The 7,710-nt window shown below is 47.9% G+C and overlaps 1 protein-coding gene across 5 annotated transcripts in view; it reads right to left on the bottom strand.

The window, feature by feature from the left end:
* IL1RAP (interleukin 1 receptor accessory protein) overlaps window positions 1-6,420 on the bottom strand; it is a 138,010-nt gene extending 131,590 nt beyond the window's left edge. For 2 of the 5 annotated variants that reach the window (XR_005792320.1, XM_040481096.1), the window contains exon 1: window positions 6,242-6,420. The gene's annotated coding sequence lies outside the window, so the exon portion shown is untranslated. The remainder of the gene's footprint in view (window positions 1-6,241) is intronic. The other 3 variants (XR_005792321.1, XM_040481097.1, XM_040481098.1) reach the window with 2 other exon arrangements.
* Between the last annotated feature and the right edge of the window lie 1,290 nt (window positions 6,421-7,710).

Genomic DNA, 7,710 nt, shown 5'->3' with positions numbered 1-7,710 from the left:
CTTTCTTTCTTTCTTTCTTTCTTTCTTTCTTTCTTTCTTTCTTTCTTCCTTTCTTTAATTTTAGAGAGGGAGGAAGAAAGCGTGAGTGAGGAAGAAGGGCAGAGGAAGGAGAGGGAGAGGAACGGAGGGAGAGAGACAGAGAGAGAAAGAGAGAGAGAGAGAGAGAGAGAGAGAGAGAGAGAGAGAGAATCCCAAGAAGGTTCCACACTCAGTGTGGAGCCCAAGGTGGGGCTCAATCCCATGACCCTGGGATCACGACTTGAGCTGAAATCCAGAGTCAGATGCTCAACTGACTGAGCAACCCCAGTGCCCCAATGTCCAGACTTCTTAGACTCTGTGATTCCTTAGCATTTTTCCAATTTTCTGTGACCATAAACTTAAAGGAATTAAAAGTTACCTTGTTAGTCCGTAGAGATGGCCTTTGAGATACTTAGAAACATAATAAAGCATGAGAAAACTAGGAAACGTATTCTGGGCTTACTTGACACAGTATGAAACCATCATTCACTTAACTCTGTTCCTTTTATATACAAGGCACTGTGCTACGTGTCTCAGCTGCTTAGGTGCTAATCAGGGAGTTGGACAAGAACACAAAGGGACAAATTACTGGCTCAGAGTACAAACAAATAACTAAAATCACAGTAGAGATAGGAAGAAGATGGTAAAGCATTTAAAGGGGTCCGTGGACCAGGAAGGAGCAAGAAAGGATTCAAGCAGCATTGTAGGAAGGACAGAGGAGGAGAGGAGATGGCTGCTGAGGTGGTATGGTGTGGGGACACAAGGAGGGGACATTCCTAGATCTAGCTATACAAGTCTTCCGATTTTATGGTTGGGGTCTAGCAAATGTGGCGGTATCATAGACCAAACGGCTTTACACTCAGGCACACACCAGTTCTAATTCTCAGTAATTGGATCACCTTGAGCAAGTCTGTGTCTCTGAGCCTCAGTTCTTCCATCTGTAAAAGGCAGACAATAATATACACCTAAGAGTTACTTTTATGCTTAAATGAAATGACAGAAGTGCATGCACCAATGAATGTTGATTTCCTTTGCCCTCCTCTGTTTGACCGGAAAATAGATCTCTCTGCATAAAACATAGGGTATTTTCTGTTTATTTCCGTTTCCCCTTCTAGCCTAGACTTTCACAAAGAGATACGGGGACGGAATTTCAGAGTTAAAGGAAACTTTAAAATAAATAAATAAATAAATAACAACATATTGCAGAAGGAACTTAGGGATCATCCTGTACAGCTCGCTCACATTTGAGGCTCAGAGGTAGAGACTTCTCAGTCACAGCCAAGGTAATACCAGGATCAGAATGGCAGGATGGGGACAGGTGGGTAAGCAGTCCTAGCCCAGGCTCTCAGTTCTTATCCAGAGGCCACACAATTTCAGGTCTTTCTTACCCACTTAACCTCTCTGAGCCTTAGTTGCCTCCAAAAGTACCCAGGATCATTGCAAGAATTGAATGAGGTGATGTCTGTAAGGCACTCAGTACAATCCATGATGGAGTTCAGTAAAGAGTAGTTATTAAATTTTGATATTCACGTTTAAAATTTTTTTTTAATTTTTTAATGTTTATTTATTTTTGAGAGAGACAAAATAGAGCATGAGTGGGGGAGGCACGGGGGGGGGGGAAGGAAACACAGAATCAGAAACGGGCTCCAGGCTCTGCACTGTCAGCACAGAGCCCAATGCGGGGCTCGAACCCACAAACCATGAGATCATGTCCTGAGCTGAAGTCCGACGCAGGCGCCCGATTTTTAATGTTTTTAATGTTTATTTTTGAGAGAGATAGAGAGAAAGAACGAGCAGGGGAGGAGCAGAGTGAGAGAGGGAGACACAGAATCCGAAGCAGGCTCCAAACTCCAAGGTGTCAGTGCAGAGCTCCACGCAGGGCTCAAACTCACAAACCGCAAGATCATGACCTGAGCTGAAGTTGGACGCTCAACTGACTGAGCCACCCAGGTGCCCCTTGATTTTCACATTTTAACAGACGAATACATCGAAGGAATGTATGGCAGAAGAATGAATCCGTGTTTATTAAATGCCTCCTGTGACTGAGGTGCTGAGAGAGAGAGACTCCAGCTTCTGGGCAGGCATCAGTGTCCCTGTTTCCCAACTGAAGAGATGGAGGTTCATGTCAACACTCTACCTTGCCCCCTGCACCTGTCAGGCTACACCACTCCACACGGCTCCAACTGCCTGAGCTAGGCAGAATATAAAGTCAGGCTACAAGGAGGTATCCCCATCAGTGCGACAACCCCATCCGTGTGACGACCCCATCATTACATCCTCACTTTTTAAAAAAGAAAAAAAAACAACCAAATTTGCTCAGTTTTGAGCAAATGAGTAGCTAACCCAAATTAATCCTCCAAAATATCAGATGCCAAATGTTCTGTAACTTGCCAGTTCATTGGGGCTTTTATTTCTCCCACAGAACAATTTCCAAAATGGGCAAAGAGCACAGTAGGTGGCTCTCTTTAATATTTCACGGGCAAGGCGACAATGACTCACCAGGTCCTACATCTGTGTCACTAGCAGAAGCCTGACAAAGTTGAGCAACAAATGAAACTGTGTGTATGCTGGAGATAACCTTTATTTTATTTTTTTTCTTCTGCCTCCTCCTCTGATTTCCTCCAGCTACATTCTGCTTTTCTAACAGTGCCAGGTAAGATGATGCTAACTGGGCACCTTTTGGCAAATGCAAACATATGCTTCCAAATGCCAAAAGCAAGGAGCAAAACATTTCTCCCAGAACTGCATTTGCAAGCCTGTCTGCTTGCTGCAGAGCAGAGAAACCTGATGGCCTGTGGGGAGTCTCAACGGATAAATGGCCCCATTGCCTGGGCCAGAAACAGATCTGTTCATTTTCCTACATAAGCCTGCAGCCATCAGTTTCCACAGGGAGGACTGAGGCTCCAGACCAGTGATCAGCACCCGCCAGCAGCAGTGAGTGGTCTTTTCTGCAAATGCCGCCTGTGCATGCTGTTCCCTATTCCATCCTGGACCCACAGAATTGGTGAAAGAAGTGAAGAACGCTATGGCCACTCGTGACATTTGTTCTTCAATCTTCTTACTACCCTGTGAATTAGCACAAGGATGACAGAGGGAGGAAACCATTGAGAACAGGAAGAAAAAAACGTGACATGTCTTCACAGTACTCTTCTTCCTAGGACTGGAAAGTACATTACACCAAACACAGGAGAGTAGGCAGGTTGCCTTAGAGATCGGGACTTTCAAACTTCCTCTCCTGAGAGCTGGCCCCCCTAAACTCTACAGAGCATGTTGACGAATTGTTCCCTCAGCAAGGAAATTTCCTCTTTGGGACAGAAAGGATACCCTGCAATCACCAGCCAAGTAAGGCCAACTTAACTGAAGTAAATTGTTAAGGAGCTCATTGAAGATGTGACAGGGTATGACGGAAAAAGCCCTTAACTAGAAGTCACCAGGTGTGAACTGTGTATCCAGGGCTGAAACTTAAGAACCATGTGACTCTAGAAACCTCTCAACTCTCTGAGTCTCATTCAGTCTCTTTCTCAGTAAAATTGAGACCAGCTAAGAAGAGATATTGTTTAATGAGCACCTACTCACTACATCTACTTCACATTATTCCACTTAATTTTACCCTCACGCAAATCCTTGGGGTAAGCATTTTCTTTTCCATTTTAGAATTGGATAAAATGAAAGCTCTAAGTGGTGAAATAAATTGCTCAGTATTACCTAGCTACACAGGTATTAGAACTGAAATTCGAATTTGGCCACAGAACCTAAGCTCCTTCCACTATTAATATGCCTGCCACGTCCTTCCCTCAGGGCTATAGCAAGTAGCAAGGAAGATCATATATATGGAATATGCCTTGGAAATTTTAAAGTTCTCTCTGCATGTGTGTATGATTTTTGTCACAGGTAATCTGGATAAGGAGAAAAGCTATAACTGGGTATTCTTTCTTTAAAGAACCAGAACCAAAAGAAGTTACCTTCCAATCTCCCTTCCATTCCCTTGTCTGACCTTATTTTTAACATTTTCTTTTTGCCCACAAGTCACCGGTTTCTCAGGCACGCGTTCAGATGCATACTGGCCAGCTCATCACAATGCATGCACACGGAACAGACTGACGGAAGCAAGTGATCCCACCCTCTGCAAACGCTTGGTGTGGGAGGCATCTCCAGGGGCACCACCAAGTTCTTCCTTGCCCTCACGATGTATCGCACTCCCCCCTATGCACTCATCAATACCCCACACAAAGGAGAGGGACTGAGAAGCAGGTAGCTAACTACAAATGCTGAGAACTCAATTCAGACACTTACGGCATAGCCAGGAGACAGTAGTAAATAACTGTATGAAGTCAATCAGAATAAAATCAATTTTCATGAGCATGGTGAGGATATATGAGGAGGTTTTTTTCATTTTAAAATGCCAATAATTAAGGAAGACAAGAGTAGGCATCTGTAGTATTTCTGTTTAAATAAGGCAAGTTTGTGTCCACAGGAACTGAATTTTGCACCACCACTATATAGTCCAAAAGAAACACATGAGAATTGTGTTGTTGTTTTCCTACAGTAAAAAAAAAAAAAAAAATTCTGAGGAGAAAAAAAAATAAAAATAAAACAGAAAGAAAAAGAAAGAGAAAATGAAAAGAAAAGAAAAGAAAAGAAAAGAAAAGAAAAGAAAAGAAAAGAAAAGAAAAGAAAAGAAAAACCATAAAGTTGCTTGTCTGACCAAAGACAGCAGGAATACAAGGCTTAGAACAGTCTGTAACACAGATGGAACTTCCAACTTCTCCTCTTGTCTTCCTACTTTTTGTCAAATTCCAGACGCTCTTTGCCAATAAAGGATGCCACAGATCAGGGCTTCATAGACCTGAGGCTTGGCCTAACATCTAGGGGGTTTGGCATCACTGAGAAACATTCATTTTGTATTCCAAGTCAAGCATCCATGATCAAAGTTACATGGAGACAGCACTGGGAAAACACTTTTGGAGCAGTTCAAACTCCAAAAAAGTAAACACCACAACATCCCCGATTAAAAAAAAAAGTCCCTGTGAGGTGGTATGAAATCACCTTTCTGAAAATCCCCTGTCTTCACGGTTACTGTATAACAATATTTACAATAGCAGCCATCAATCTCAAACTAACCAGGTGCCATGCCAGGCACTGTGCTAAAAGTACTATCTGAATGATCCCATTTCGTCCTCCCCACGACCCTAAGGGCTTCTTCTGATCCTTATAATCTCCATGTTGCGGCTGGGGGGAGGGGTGGGGGGGAGGAAACACACACACACACACACACACACACACACACACACACACACTACCAGAAGGACTGCCTGAATTGCCCGACCAAGTTCACACAGCTAACACTGGGCAGAGCTGGACTCAAAACCAGGTAAATCGTCCGCTTGAGCCCGTAGCTACCCCAGGATCTGTGAAGCCAAGCAGCGAAAGCGCTTCAAGGGGCGCGGCGGCTCTCAATTTCACAACCGGAGGTGGAGGGAAGACAGACTGGGGACGGCTCTTAAAGGAAACGGCAGAAGTTTGCTTTTATGTTCGTGATTTTTTTCTCTGTAACTCGGCTTCCTTGTTCCATGCCAGCATTCAGAAGTGCCAGGGGCCATGGCTCCGTGAAGCCAGCTACTCCTAAACGAGGGGCATCCCATCCCCTACAGGACCACCGGCCTCCTCCCGGCGCTGGGAGACAACTGCGGGTACCAACCCAAGTCATCCGCGCCCGGGCGTCCCTCCCCTCGCCACCACCTCCCCGGGCGCCTGACAGACAACCTCGGCAGGGGCATCTTTCTGAGAAAGCAGGTCAGGGGGAGACCGAGCGAAGCTGCGAGCAGCCTTTCCCCAGGCTGTCACAGCTCCAGGCTGGGAGCGGCGTGACACACGCTGGGACACACTGCCCTCTTCTATCCTCACCGCTCACAGCAGCGCCCTGGAGAAACCCGGGCGGGGGTACGCCCGGGTGGATCCCTTGAAGGGCTGGAAGTGGGGTGCAGCAACGCGCAGCCGTCCCCAAACTGCGGTATCTAAAGCTCCACAAAGCAAAGATGGGTTCGAGTCCTAGTCACGGTACTAACCAGCTGTGTGACCTATCCCAGCCGCTGCCTCGCTCTGTGCCTCAGTTTGTCCTTTTGAAAAAATAAGAGGGTGGAAGAGATGATTTCCAGGGGGGTCCTTCCACCCTGAGAGGTGGGTAGGTGATTCCTCCAAGCCCTGCAGGCAGCGAGAGACTCACCTTTCTTGGGAAGCAGCGCGGGGCACACCGAACCGGTGGGGAAGGGTGCAGGGTCTCCCAGCACTGCTGCTTTTCGGTGCGTCTGGCCAAAGAGGAGCCCGGGGACCCCGATCCGGCCAGTCTTCCCCCAATGAGCCTCTTACTTTCCGCCGCACTTTCTTTTTCCCCCTTTGGGGCTCCTCCCCCGGCGCGGCGCGATTGGCGGGCGCCGCGCTGCTCCGGCTCCACCCGCAGCCCTGGCTCGCCAGCCCGAGGCGCTCGGGGCTCCGCGGAGCTGCGGCCGCGGGGCGGCACCGACGGCAGCTCCGCCCGCGGCGAGGAGGAGCCGCGCTGGGGCCGGACTGCGGGCGGACGCCAGGCTGCGCCCGGCCCCGTCTGCGCCTAGCCCCCGCCTGGGCTGGCTCGAGCGCGCCGGCGAAGGAGAGGGTGGGTCCCGCAGCTCGGCCCGCTGCCAGGCGCACGGCCAGAATACGCCCCCACCGTGCGCAGAGATGCACACAGGCGTTCATTGCAAGCACCCTGTCTTCACAGGCGACATCGATGCCACCCCGCCTTTTCTCCCCGGGTCTGTGTACTTAGCTATCCTGCTGCAGCAGGGCCGTGAATCAATTCAGGCCACAGGATGTGCGCGAGCCCACCAGGTGCCAAGCACCGAGTGCGACAGGAAGAAACAGACAAAATTTCGGTGTTTCCGGGGCTCTTGCTCCGCCACGAGTGGCACCCGTGGGAACAAACAACTGGTCATGAGAGCAGGACTGCATCTGTATTTTCCACTGGTGGATACCCAGTGCCTAGCACAGTACCTGGTACAAAGTAAGCCCCGAAGACGTGTGAGTTGAATGAATGAATGAATGAATGAACGAACGAACGAACGAACGAACGAAATAAATCTCAAAAACATTACTTCCCCTTCTTTCATTCCCATTTCTCAAGGTTTCTGCCAGAGACCTCAAGTACTCTCTCCCATTCTAGATGGTAGTCTGGATAATCATCCCAAGAGACTTCATAAAGATTTTCATTAAGTCAACTTCTTTGTTCAAGAACCTTCTGTTGGTGGTCCATCACGATTTCTTCCTGACTGGCGGGGCCCTGTCGTCATCACCTGTCCCCATTTCTGACACTTCCTAACAAAGGCCCTCTACCACATTGACTTGTCTCTTCACACATGCCTTGCCCGCCACCATCTCCTTGATTTTTTTTTTCCTTCCACATTTAGAGTTAGCTAATTGAATCTTACGAATTTATCCAAGAAATCGGCATCCAGAGAGACAGAAGTTAAGGCAAAGGAGAAGAAGAGGGCCTGCGTGAACTATCAGGTGGAACTAGCGGGTGGCAGTCTCTGTGCATCTACCTGCAAAGATGGCCAGCAATGCAAAACCCAGACAGCGCCCATGCCTTCAAGGAGCTTAGTTCCCCAAGGCAAAATAACACTGTAGCGGAAGCTATAGAAGTGTCCATGATCTTGCATT

The sequence above is a fragment of the Herpailurus yagouaroundi genome, unplaced genomic scaffold (assembly GCF_014898765.1).
Source record: "Herpailurus yagouaroundi ecotype Mexico unplaced genomic scaffold, PumYag 159, whole genome shotgun sequence".
Taxonomy (NCBI): domain Eukaryota; kingdom Metazoa; phylum Chordata; class Mammalia; order Carnivora; family Felidae; genus Herpailurus; species Herpailurus yagouaroundi.
The sequence above is the reverse complement of the archived record's forward strand: the minus strand, read 5'-3'. Positions and strand labels throughout refer to the sequence as shown.